Source organism: Mauremys reevesii, linkage group 3 (genome assembly GCF_016161935.1).
Source record: "Mauremys reevesii isolate NIE-2019 linkage group 3, ASM1616193v1, whole genome shotgun sequence".
NCBI lineage: Eukaryota > Metazoa > Chordata > Testudines > Geoemydidae > Mauremys > Mauremys reevesii.
This window is the reverse complement of record NC_052625.1, coordinates 59948289-59961984: the sequence shown is the minus strand read 5'-3', so window position 1 is coordinate 59961984 and position 13696 is coordinate 59948289. Positions and strand designations below refer to the sequence as shown.

The 13696-nt window shown below is 40.8% G+C and overlaps 1 protein-coding gene across 14 annotated transcripts in view; it reads right to left on the bottom strand.

Annotated features, from left to right (window-relative positions):
* LRFN2 (leucine rich repeat and fibronectin type III domain containing 2) overlaps nt 1-13696 on the bottom strand; it is a 289298-nt gene that overhangs the window by 190585 nt on the left and 85017 nt on the right. For 6 of the 14 annotated variants that reach the window (XM_039532847.1, XM_039532845.1, XM_039532848.1 and 3 more), the window contains one exon: nt 8964-9035. The exons of 6 other annotated variants lie outside the window; for them this stretch is intronic. The gene's annotated coding sequence lies outside the window, so the exon portion shown is untranslated. Of the gene's footprint in view, nt 1-8963; nt 9036-9327; nt 9512-12133; nt 12175-13696 lie in introns of those variants that run through there. 2 more of the 14 variants (XM_039532853.1, XM_039532857.1) reach the window with 1 other exon arrangement.

Below are 13696 nucleotides of genomic sequence, written 5' to 3'. Positions count from 1 at the left end.
TTCTGCACATAAGGAAACTAACTGAGGCACAGGGAGAGGAAACCACTTGCCCATGGTCAATGAGTAGGCCAGTGGCAGAGCTGGGAACAGAAGTCAGTCTGAGTCCCAGTGCTCTTTCTACTTAGTGACACTGGCTAGATATTGTAACTTAACCCCCCCCCGCCAAAATCCTTACTGGAAAGATTTTTAAAACTAGACTGGAAAGAAAACCAGGAAGCATGCTGCCAGTTTCACTCCTGTATTGGCCCAGGGAGATAGACCGGATAACACAATGGGACTTTTCCATCTCTAGTTTGTATGACTAATTACAGCACTAATGATTACACTGTGAATTGCCAATTACTCACCAAAACTACTTCCCTTCCACCAGTCTTGTTAAGCCACACAGGAAACTAAATAAAGTCATGAATGAATGATGTAACAGACCCCAGTGATTCACAAATCACTGGCTTTTATGGATGGCATCAAGGGTAAACCTTCTATATTTTATGACCACTACTGTACTTGTTTCTCTTATGCACTGCATATACTAATCACAATGATTGTCTTAGAAGATTTATAGTTGCTTCTCATCTTTACTATAGTTATTAGCAGCTTCAAAAAAAATATATCAAGAAAACAAGTTAATATGAGACCAGGAAATTCAGAGCAGAGGGGTCAGAAATAGGAATTTTTCCATGGGCTGCAACTTTGTTTATCTGAATGTCAGAGGGACACACACTCAATATATTTGTGTAATTAAAGTGAATTATTAATGCAACTAATAGACATTAAGGGACAAGACCCTGTTTTGGGTAACTGAGGCTAGTATGCACTCCACATCACTAGGAGTTGGATTCTAACCCTCACAATACAGATGAATGCTTGAAAATCTGAACTGGCCACTAATGCCTGTGATTTGGAAATTGGATTGTGTTGCTGCTGCAGTTAAGGGAAGTTGTATCAGAAGGTGGAATTTAGCTCAGGGACTTAAACTTTTTTCCTTTGTATAGAAAATGTACGCATGAGCACATATGCGGGAAAGAGATAAGCAACTAATTTGTAGCATGTAATTAGATGAACTTCACCTGTTTTCCTGATTGCAAGTTGTCCCTAAAAATTTCCTGTTTTCCCTCAAGTTAATTTAATGAACAATTTTGACAATTTTTGGCCTGGCTGTATCCAGAATTGTCTCTCCTTCGACCTTCCAAATTTGGCCATTGAGCTGGTCTGCCAAACAGGAGAATGTATGTTATCCCCCTGACACAGGAGTGTAACACTGAACAGGTTTCAGAGTGGTAGCCGTGTTAGTCTGTATCAGCAAAAACAACAAGGAGTCCTTGTGGCACCTTACAGACTAACAAATTTATCTGGGCATAAGCTTTCATGGGCTAGAACCCACTACATCAGATGCATGGAGTGGAAAATACAGGAGCAGATATAAGTACATGAAAAGATGGGAGTTGCCTTACCAAGTGTGAGGTCAGTCTAACGAGACAATTCAATCAAGAGTAGGATTCCAAGGGAGGAAAATAACTTCTATAGTGGTAATGAGAGTGGCCTATTTCAAACAGTTGACAAGGTGGTGTGAGTAACAGTAGGGGGAAAATTAGGTTTAAATTTTGTAATGACCCAACCACTCCCAGTCTTTATTCAGGCCTAATCTGATGGCGTCCAGTTTGCAAATTAATTCCAGTTCTGCAGTTTCACATTGGAGTCTGTTTTTTGAAGTTTTTTTGTTGAAGAATTCCCACAGTTAGATCTGTTATTGAGTGAGGGAGATTGAAGTATCCTGGAGAACACTTCAGTCTCCCTGGTCACTCAAAACACTTGCTCTGAAGCAAGTTTCAATTCTAAAGTACCTCTTTAACAGCACAGCTTTTTCAAATCGACCAGTTAATCGCAGCGCTGGCCACCTTTTCCAATTTGAGGAAATGTTTAAAGTGCAAATTTTCCTCCTTACTGCTGGTAAAATTTTGCTCTTCAGCAAAGCTGGGTGAAATGTTTGGTTAAATAATAAATTCACCATAAAATGCAATTTCAGACCAAAGCTGTTTGTGAATTTGGGTTGAATTTTGGGTCTGAATTTAAAAAAAATGGAAAGTCAAAATAGATTTGTTTCATCATTTAGATGATTTTTTTTATTTAAAAAATAAACAAATCTAGCTAAATTTCTAAAAGGTAAAAAATCAAACACTCAGCCATAATGAAATTAAAACAAAAAAAAGGTTTTGGGTTAGAGTACACATTTTGTAGAATTCCAAATCCCTTTATCGGAGAGATTTTTTTCCCTTCATTTTGGCAAGAATCCAAACTGACACTTTTTTAAAACAAAACTTCCTCCACCCCACATTTCCATTTGACCGCCAAACTGAAAAACATCAGTTAGTTATTTACTCAGTTCTACTGATGAGCCAATATAGCAAGAGATCCACTCAAATATCCTGGTCCCCCTATCTGCGCTGAACTCCCAGCGCCTTACAAGCAATGGCAGACAACCTGCAAAGACTGAATGCAGCAATTTTAGCAGAGTCTTAAGCAAGAGGATTGAGGTAACATAACCTAACCAAACTATGGCTTCAGACTGACATATCACCTCTCTTCCAGTGCAAGAGGGTGTCCTATAGTATGTTGTCAAGTACAATATGTAATGATGTTTTAAAGTGACTCAGATGATGGGGCTCCCACCACTTTCCTTTAGGCTATTCCACAGCCTAATAGACTTTGATCTGGGAAGGGTTTTCTTCTGATTTTCAGCTTAAAATGTATCTTGCTGATTTTCACCACCTCCCCTTCCTCCTTAGAGACCGTGGAAGTTAGAAAAAACACTACTGGATGGCCAGACAGAGGTATAAGGTTGGGCTGGAAAGAATAAAATAGCAGCCCAAAACTCTATGATATTTGGGTTTCAGAACAGTGTGGGTTATTGTTTTAACATACTAGTGTCCTTCCTGTCCAGCTTGCTTTGGTCACAGCTTGTTTCACATGGGTAGTCTCTGAAAACTGATGCTTTCCCCACATGATATTCCTATAGTGTGACACTCAGTGAAGTGAGACATAAAATGTATCACTAATACAAACCACAATATTCCAAAAGTAAAGTACTGGCATAGTCAGAGATGCACTTCAAAGAGCATGAGGGAGGGGACAAGAAGAGTTGGGAATTGCCTGCCCTTGGATGTCAGACCATCAAATAGCATTCCATACTGAAGAGGAAGATAGCTAAAAACCAACAGCTGCTCATAGACCTGAACAAGATCATTAGCACTACAGTCACTTAACTTTCTTTGGTGCCTCAACGCTCCATCTCTCTCCGCTTTATGCTTTTTTCACCCTTCGCGCCCCTCGTCTGTGGTGAGCCCACTTGCTGTCTTTAGACTGAAGTTAAACAGCTGTGGCAAAATTAATTTAGGGGAAATGACACCCAAACCACCATTTTCTACCCCTCTCTCTGTGTGTGCACTTTTTTACCATGCTCATCACCTTAGCACCCCGTGCCAAATGATCTCTCCACTTCCCCGCCCAGGTTCATTCATATGTGGTGAGCAAGGAGTTACATCAAACAATTTGATTTTCATCCAAATGCTGAAGGGAATCTGCAATCACGAGCCAAAGCACATCTAGCACTCTGGAACTTTGGTTCAGAGATGCACCCAAAAGTCTAAATTCCTAATCAATGCTTATCTGGAACTCTAAGCATCTTTGGCCAAATCCATTCCTGGAGTAACCCACTGATGTCAATGGCGTTGCACCAGAAATGAATTTGCCCCCCTTTTTGTCTGCAATACAGGCTACAGAGGGTCTTGAAAAAACTGGATTGGAATCTCTTTTGCAAGATTTCTGGTACTGCTAGTTAGAAAAACAGCCTGGGAGTAGCCATTAGTGTACTGTTTGAGCATTTCCAGCTCGTATCTCGGCTAAATCCCACAGACAGACGCACCTACACACACAAAAATAGGATATTGATTTAAAAAAAAGTTAAAGATTAACAAACACAACATGGTTTAATGGGTCTTATTTTATCTAAAACAGGTTGCTCATCACCATGTGTAATATTTTTTATAATATGACTGCACTGAGAGGATCGGACTAAATAAAGCTATTTCACCCCCATTCTTCTGTATCACCTCATGAAATACTAATATACTGGCTTTGTTTGCATCAATCAGTGAATGGCATTGCCCCCTAGTGACTGGCCCACAGAAACAAAGAAAGGATACTGTTGCTACTGATGGAACCCTGTGTTCTGGAAGTTGAGGGACAAGGATTTTAGCTGTGGTTCCCCACAAATGTGTACTATTTATATAGCATTCATATTTGTGGGCTGTAACTCATGACTGTTGTGGTAAATCTCAGACATTTGCGCTAGAGCGTAGTATTGTGGTGCTAGCAAAGAGCCAAACTCTGCAAGTGCTTCATGAGCGGAGTTCCAGCTGATTTCATTGTGACTTCCTAGATGATCTGGTGGTCCCTTCTTGCCATAAAACGCTATGGCTATGTGGAGTGCTTATAGATTCAGGCCCAATGTGACTGAAATACAGCTCTTGGGGGTTAGAAATGGCAGGCACTGGGAGTCATTTCTAATTACCAGTTTGGAAAAGTGTGCCCTGATCATCCAAAGAAGCCCCAAGTTTGCCAGCATGAAACAAAAGCACTGAGTGTTAAGGTTCAGCAGTGAGAAGGAAGCATGGCTAAACCCAAAATTCTGTCAGGTGACCTAATTACCAGCTCCCCCATATATATGGTATGGGAAGGTACTTAACTTCTGGGCCTCTATTTCCCCACCCCTAAAATAGGAACAGTGATCTCAACCGCTCCCCCCCCCCCCAAAAAAAAAGGATTTAGTGAGGATTAATTCATTAATATTTGCTAAGCACTTTGAAAGCCTTGACTAGCAGATGTACCAGCAGCGTGAAGCGTTATTACTGTAATATGGTACTGGTGTCATATCTCAACACTAGTCTAGAAAAGCCCGGCATGCTAAGATGATGTTGGCTTGGGCAGTATAGTTTACAGCAGATGGAGAAGTCATTGCTCTCCTTTTCCTTGGTTGAGAGGGATGAAATCACCTCTTTTGGTTGATAAAAAATGGTCCCTAGCACATTTAAAATGGGATCGCTTTGGGATTTATATTCCCATTTCAAGTGCAGGATAATGCACACCATGCACCAGACAACCTTTTTAATACAGAGGCTGCTGAATTGCCATATGCAGTTCTTCCTGCACCTCAAGAATTTTCTCCACCTGTCATCCCTTGTTTGCGCTTTCTGTATGTATCCACTCACACAGTGGCACCAACTGTTAAGCCTCGAGTCTGGTCTTTGAAGTTCCTTGTTGATCATTCTCTCCACCTCAGTACTGCTAGATTTCAAAAGGCAGCACTCTCCAGGGGTTAGGAATGACCATCATCAGCCTCACTTACTTTGACAGATGGGACCCAAACTCACAGCTAGGGTATAAAGCTTTCATTACCATTTTCCCTCATACCAGGAGCCCTGTGAGCCGTAAAGCAACTTCAGCAGTATTTTTACAACTTGGAGAACTGGTTAAACTTTATATCTCCTCTGTGCATAACCATCCACAGGGAACAGACTCACTAGGGCAAGACGAACAACGGAGAGAATAAAATACACATTCAAAGAAAGAATGAATCTCTTTGTATGACTATGATATGCCCCAAACTAGCGTGGAGACTGTTCAGATCATGGTTGAATTTCATCAGGAGTTCGGGGAAGAGTTTTGGCTATGTTAGATTATTAGTAGTGCTGTTCCAAAATAGAATGTCAATCCTGTGGGATATTCCAGTATTTCAACATTTGTTCCAAAATTGAAATAGTGAAAACCATCAAAGAACAGAAGTTCAAGAACATTTAAATATGGAAACATTTTTCAGTCAAAACAAAAAACATTGTTTCAAACTTTTCCAATTAAAAAAAAAAGAGTTAGACATTCTTAAAACACACACACACACACACACACACACACAAAACCACCACTCTACTTCATCAGGAAAATGATTTGGTTGAAAAAATGTTTTACCAGCTCCATTAGGTAGTTATGTCCATCCAACTGCCAGCACACAATAGTTCCTTATAGTACATTCTATTTCTATACAACTCTTCATTAATATCCAAGCACCTTGCAGACATTGGCATATTAATTCTTTACCTCACTGTAGTGTTGTGAGAATTATCCCCAGTGACAGATGGGAAACCCAGACACACAGCAATTAAGCTACACAGGAAGCATTTTGCAACACCAGACCATGAACCCAGGTGTGGTGTTTCAGGAAACCCAGACAAACGCCTTAGCCACAAAACCATCCTTATCTCTCAAGTGTTTTGTCCACCTGAAAATATCCCACAAGATGGCATTGCCAGCTCTTCCCTTTGGAGATTATTCCACAGTCTAACAGATCTCACTGTTAAGGTATGTATCCTGATGTACAGCCCTTTGCTTAATGTTTAGTACCAGTCAAAGCCATTGAACTCAATCAATATTAATTATTAATTTAGCCTTTACTGTATTTGTATAGCAAAATGATTTGTGATTCTATTCTGATTCAGTCATACATATCAGCTGGTCATAATTATTTCTCAAATAGTTTAGAGAGAATTTTCACCATGATTCAAACATGGGGCAATGGTATGGACAACCTTTGTTAAGTGTTTTGAGAGCTACTAATGAAAAAAGTGTTATACAAGAGCTGGGTATTAATATCACTAGTCATGATTTGCTTTTCATTGTATGGAGTGATTGGCCACCTAAGTCTCAAGGTATATTGTTTCTCCTTCCTGATTGGATGGCTGACGCCTTTGAAAAGGGGAAAAACTACAAAACAAGGAAGTGATCAGCCAAAAATCACTGGGCACGAGTTCTTAAAGCTTTTAGGATTCACAAATATTTTTTGTGAATGGAGTTCAGTCATCTGGATGAAAAACAAGATAAGGCTATGAATCATAGTGAACCAAACATGCTGCTTTTATTCACAAAATTACTAATGAATTTTTGTTTTTGTTTATTTGTAGGGCTGTTGATTAATCGCAGTTAACTCACGCAATTAACTCAAAAAAATCACAATTAAATTAATCACGATTAATCGCAGTTTTAATCGCACTGTTAAACAATAGAATACCAATTGAAATTTATTAAATATTTTTGGATGTTTTTCTACATTTCCAAATATAATGATCTCATTACAACACAGAATACAAAGTGTAAAGTGCTCACTTTATATTATTATTATTACAAATGTTTGCACTGTAAAATGATAAAAATTAGTTTTCAATTCACCTCATACAAATACTGTAGTGCAATCTCTATTGTGAAAGTACAATTAACAAATGTTGATTTTGTTATATAACTGCTCTGAAAAAAATGTAAAACTTTAGAGCCTACAAGTCCACTCAGTCCTACTTCTTGTTCAGCTGATTGCTAAGACAAACAAGTTTGTTTACATTTACAAGAGATAATGCTGCCCACTTCTTTATTACAATGTCACCTAAAAGCCAGGTGCTTACATGCCAGATACGCTAAACATCCATATGCCCTTTCATGCTTCGGCCACCATTCCAGAGCACATGCTTCCATGCTGATGATGCTCGTTAAAAAAATAATGCGTTAATTAAACTTGTGACTGAACTCCTTGCGGGAGAATTGTATGTCCCCTGCTCTGTTTTACCCACATTCTGCCATATATTTCATGTTATAGCAGTCTTGGATGATGACCCAGCATATGTTGTCCATTTTAAGGACACTTTCACTGCAGATTTGACAAAACTTAAAAGGTACCTATGAGGTTTCTAAAGGTAGCTACAGCACTTGACCCAAGGTTTAAGAATCTGAAGTGCCTTCCAAAATCTGAGAGGGATGAGGTGTGGAGCATGCTGTCATAAGTCTGTAAAGAGCCACATTCAGATGTGGAAACTACAGAACCCAAACCACCAAAAATAAAAAATAAAATAAATTAACCTTCTGCTGGTAGCATCTGACTCAGATGATTAAAATGAACATAAAACAACAAGGGTCTGGTGGCACCTTAAAGACTAAACAGATTTATTTGGGCATAAGCTTTCATGGGTTTAAAAAAAAAACACACCTCACTTCTTCACTCCTTGTTGTTTTTGTGGATACAGACTAACACGGCTACCCCCTGATACTTAAAATGAACATGCGTCGATCTGCACTGCTTTGGATCATTATCAAGCAGAACCTGTCATCAGCGTGGATGCATGTCCTCTAGAATGGTGCTTGACGCATGAATGGGAATACATCAGATGACATTGTAAACAAGAAATGGGCAGCATTATCTCCTGCAAATGTAAACAAACATTTGTCTGAGTGATTGGCTGAACAGGAAGGAGGACTGAGTGGACTTGTAGGCACTAAAGTTTTACAGTGTTTTATTTTTGAATGCAGTTTTTTTGTACATAATTCTGAATTTGTAAGTTCAACTTTCAAGTTAAAGAGATTGCACTACAGTACTTGTATTAGGTGAATTAAAAATACTATCTTATTTTTACAGTGCAAATATTTGAAATAAAAAATAAATATAAAATGAGCACCAAATACTTTGTATTCTATGTTGTAACTGAAATCAATATATTTGAAAATGGAGAAAACATCCCAAAATATTTATATAAATGGTATTCTAATTATTGTTTAACAGCGTTATTAACTGCACAATTAAACCTGATCATTTTTTTTTTAATCGCTTGGCAGCCCTATTTATTTGTTCTAATATGGGCCTGATCCAAAGGAAAAACTCCCATTGACTTCAGTGGGATTTAGATCAGGCCTTATATGACCAGCACTAACAAATTTTATACTTTCACCCTAGTTATACCACCTTTGGTCGGTGCTAAACAAGTAGTTGTCTTTTTGCTGTTCGCAGACTTCAAATACTTATATGTAACGTTTGTCTCTCCCTGCTTAACCGACACATCAACAGTGATGCTAATATGACTTTGCAGCTTGATACTTACTATACATGCACTCGTGTTTGTTTTCACGTTAGACGGTTATCACATCAGGAGTGCTGCTGAGTCCAAAGAACCCTGTGAAGAAAAGGTGAACAATTCTCTCTTGCTCCAACTGAGAATATGGCAACACTCAGACACCAGAAGTGTACCCCTAGAATATTGACATAGGTGCTGGAACTAGGGCTGCTGCAGCACCCCCTGGCTTAAAGTGGTTTCCATTATACACAGAGTTTACAGTTTGGTTCAATGGCTCTCAGCACCCCCACTATACAAATTGTTCCAGCGCCCCTGCATATTGATATATTATTATGCAGTTAAGGAATGTTAAACATGTTTCATTTAAAAAAAAATGAAAGTGTGTGATTACAGTCAGAGGAATGATTCTGAAGAGGATGTTGTGTGATGCTATATTTACTCTTCCAGAGCAGCACTCTCCCTCTCCCCCGTCTTCTTGGCTTGACCAGATTGCATACACAAAATAAATAAAAGCAGCACTCAATTTAAGAGTCTAAAGCTATTTTTCCAAATTGCCAGCTCCGCAAACTCAGCATCTAGAAGATAAGGAAACAAACAAAAACCAAAAAAAAAAAATCACACTGTATTCTCTTCTTCTCTAACATCACAACCCATAATAAAGATTCGGCAAACAAAACAGTGCAACTTTGGACTTCCACACTGCGGAGTCCCTTCTGGAAGCAATGTAACTCAGGAAAGAGATTCTGGAGATGATTCTAAGTTTCCAGGAATTTAAATTTGCTGCAGAAACATGGCAATCAAACAGCTTTTTAAGGCCACAAGCTCACTGTTCCCTAAGCAGGCAATGCAAGTCATGTTTGGGAAGAACAGCTTGGCAGAAGAGTTCGCTGGTGGTTTAATATTACAGGTCAATAAAAGCAGATAGACAGACCTATTACACATACTAAAGTTGTTTTTTTTTTAAAACAGCCTCACGATTTATATAACAACTTTTATGAAATTTCATTTTTAGACCAGCAACATGCCCATTGCAGTCCTATGCTAATGCAGCATATGGCATTAAAAATATTTTCCCCAAACAAAGTTAGATTAAAAGCATCAATTAAAACCTCAGTCCATAAGGGCAAGAGAGTAGGGTCTAGACAATAGTGGACTGGAACTCAGGAGATCTGAGTTCTGTTCTCAGCTCTGCCACCAACCCCAGCTCAGGCCCAATCTCTAATGGTGTTCATACAGTGCCTAGCACAATTGCCACCCCTTCCACCCCAGTATCAGCTAGATCACTAAGGTGCAAACTGCAATACAAAAAATCATCATGTTACACATCCAGAATGTGTCATGTGATAGGATCTGACCAGTGAGCACCATTGGGATGAATGCAGCAGCCATTTTGACTAGGGTGACAATGGTTTGGGGGTTATTTATTTAAGTCTTAGAACTGAGCTAGTAATTTTTACCTTCGCTGTTTCATTTTGCAGTAGGGAACTGAGGGAGGATAAAATTGACCATTGTGCGGAAAGCCATAATGAGGCCTATGCACCACTTTAGCTCTGTTTTCTACCTGTTCTGTACCTTCAACTCATGCCGGTCCTCTGCACTGTTGTGAATTTCATCTTTTGAGATCGTGGGCTATTAGTGAAAGGGCATCATATGGCAGTTTCCACGGTCAGACTCATAGGTCCTTGTTATGCCATTTGCAGAATTAGACAGGAGAAGGATTATCTGTATATATTTTTAAAAGTGCAGTGTGCACATATTCAAGGTATTTGATTGCTAGCACTTATAAACCTATCAATGCCACTCCGTTAGGAAAAGCATAGACACAAGATACCGTATATAGATGGGCCTGTCATGTTTAACCTGGCAATAGGGTTCCAGGTTTTACTGGGATTGAGGGTTTTTTTTTTAAATTGTTATTATTAACTGGTGACTAATCTGAGTCCTGATGATAAAAACCCTTTATGTTCAGAGAAGGGAAAATAAATAAATAAGCCCATTTGTTCCACTTACTGATTCAGAAAGGTGAAGGAAAGATGGAAAGGCTGGAAATAAAGGAGAACACACAAAGGGCTTGAATACATTTGTCATATTTGTAAACAAACTTAAACCGTTAGAAGTGACAAATAAAACAACCCACAATGGCTCAGGCAGGGATGAGCTACACACACAACAGTGCACTTGAAAAAAGTGAGGTCCTAAGCCCTTCTTTATTTTCAGGGCCGGCTCTAGGTTTTTTGCCACCCCAAGCAAAAAAATTTTTGGCTGCCCCCATCCCCAACCCTGGGCTCTCCCCCCCACCTGTACCCCCCCCGCCACCCCAGCCCTGGGCTCTCCCCCCCCCCCCACACACACACACGCCCCGTGCTGCCCCAGCCCTGGGCTCTCCCCACACACACACACGCCCGTGCTGCCCCAGCCCTGGGCTTCCCCTTTCCCCCTCCACCAGTGCCCCCACCCACACACACCCTGCTGCCCCAGCCCTGGGCTCTGCCCCCCCCCCACCAGCACCCTCCTTCCGCCGCAGCCCTGGGTCACTGGTAACTCGCTCCCAGGGCAGGTCATTCAGCAGGAATTTTGGATGTGCACAGAACACAGACAGGATTGGTTCCCATATGGTTACAGAACTGCAGTAAAGAGGAACAATTTTCAGCTTGTGTGATTGGAGGATATCTGGATTCATATTATAAGACTGTCCTCCATAAATGAGGAAAAGTTGAGGTGCCTTTATTATTCTTTTGTTCCACTCTTTCTTTCTATGGGGAATTTGCCAATGCAATATCACTGTCTTCCTTTTAAACAAATAAAACAAAAACAAAAACAAAAAAGGCAATGGCTGTTGAAAATAGCAATTCCAGTCCTAAAAACCACTGGGAAGCATTTCTTGCTCAATTTTATCCTACTTTTTCTACAGCAAATTACAGTGGATCAGTATATTTGATTTGGGGAAAAATGAAGTAACAGCTGCCCAAATTGAGCTTGAGCACTCCTGAATTTTGAGGTGTTCAAATCTGGAAGGCAGGTGCTAAATTCCCTTTCTGAATATTAGCTAAATCTGGAAAGGAAAAGTCAATTTCTGCTTCCATGGCTCAGAAGTGGAAATCCTCCTAAGTGCCTGGTACTGTATCTAAAGCTGCCCAGGTCCAGTAGAGCCTCCCCTCCCTTACTTTTCATTTTAAATTCTAGTGTGATCCACATACCTCCCTTGCTAGGCTTCAGATAGCGAGGGGTACTGTCCATTTAGTCCATCCAATTCCTTCTTTGGGGGCTGCAAGGTGAGGTCACACCAGTATCCCTAATCCAGTCTGGTGATGTCTTCTGAAGGGAATATCTGAGCCAAAGCCTTCTACTCGTTAGGCACACTTGTTCCCCATTCACAATGCCACCCCACTCTAGCAGTGAGCTCTCCATTCACAGCAAGCTGCAGCATGAGGTTTCAGCTACCATACTCCCTCCCCCTCCCTTTCCTGTTGATAGCAGCCAAGGGAATGCTGGGAAATGTAGTTCTTTCCCTGCTCCAGGGCTGGCTCTATAGGCAGGGAGCTAACCAAGGAACTACAGCTCCCAGGGCCCCCTGTCAGTTCTCAGCTCCCAGGCTGGATCCCTGCCAGCTACCGCCCCTGCAAATGGGCTGCCCCAAGCACTTGCTTGCTTTGCTGGCACCTAGAGCCACCCCTGTTTATTTTAGCCAGGTGCTCAGACTAAGGTAATAAGGGCCATATAACTAACTTTCTTCCCCCATCCTATCAAATTTCCTTCTTGGTCCCTTCCCCAATCCCTTTCACATCTCTAACCTGTGACTGATCCTCCTGCTTTTCTGACCAGCTACCAATCTGGCCTTCTCTTTGCCAGAGCATTCATGTCGTCACAGCTCCACTGTGCCTACTGGCCCATTCGTAGCTCATTACAAAGGCCATGTATCTCCTGAGACATGCTAGCCCCTTCAACTCCCAATGACTTGAAGGCAATCAGCACCTTGCAGGATGGGATCCAAGAGACTACAGAGCACAGGTGTAATCTGGTCTGGGGGGAGGGGGGAGGAGATGAGAGAGAAGGGGAATCACCTCTGAGAGAGAGCCATGGCCCCATTCTGCAGTAGCTGAAGCTTCTGAGTGGTCATCAGGCCCATCCTGAAGATGGCAACACTGGAGTAATCTAACCTAGTAGTGAGACGCAACAGATCTGGCTGCTGTGGCAAGGCCCCTCGCACCCAAAAGGAAAGGTTGCATTGTCCCTGACAAGTGTAGGCAAACACAAGTGCTCATGGTTCCTGCTGCTACTTGGTCATGTGAGATTATAAAATACCTACATACATCACAGTGGTTTTTCCCTCGAGCACTGAGATTTTTGGAGCAACACATGCAGGATATTTGGGTCAGAGGGAGCCTGCAAAACCCAACTGTCCTAAGGAGGATTTCACTTCCACAAGAGATGCTGGATTTTTTTATTATTTTTTTAAACTGAACACTTCTAGCACAGATAAGTCAGCTGACCTGACTGGTGGGAGAAAGTACAGGCCGAACTTTCAGAGCAAGGAATCAATGTTGTACTGTAATTTAAAAACCAATATACAGTAAATATCAGGCAGCAGTAATGTTCACTTATATCTCTGAGTTAACTCACACAAAATGCCAGTCAGCAGTCAGTTTAGGAGGCCTATCAAATTGTCTCCACCCAAGTAACTTATGCTCTGTCAATATGTTTTTTTTTCCTGTGTGTCTTTTTGATACATGGTGTTTAAAGTATAGAATGTGCAGAACTGT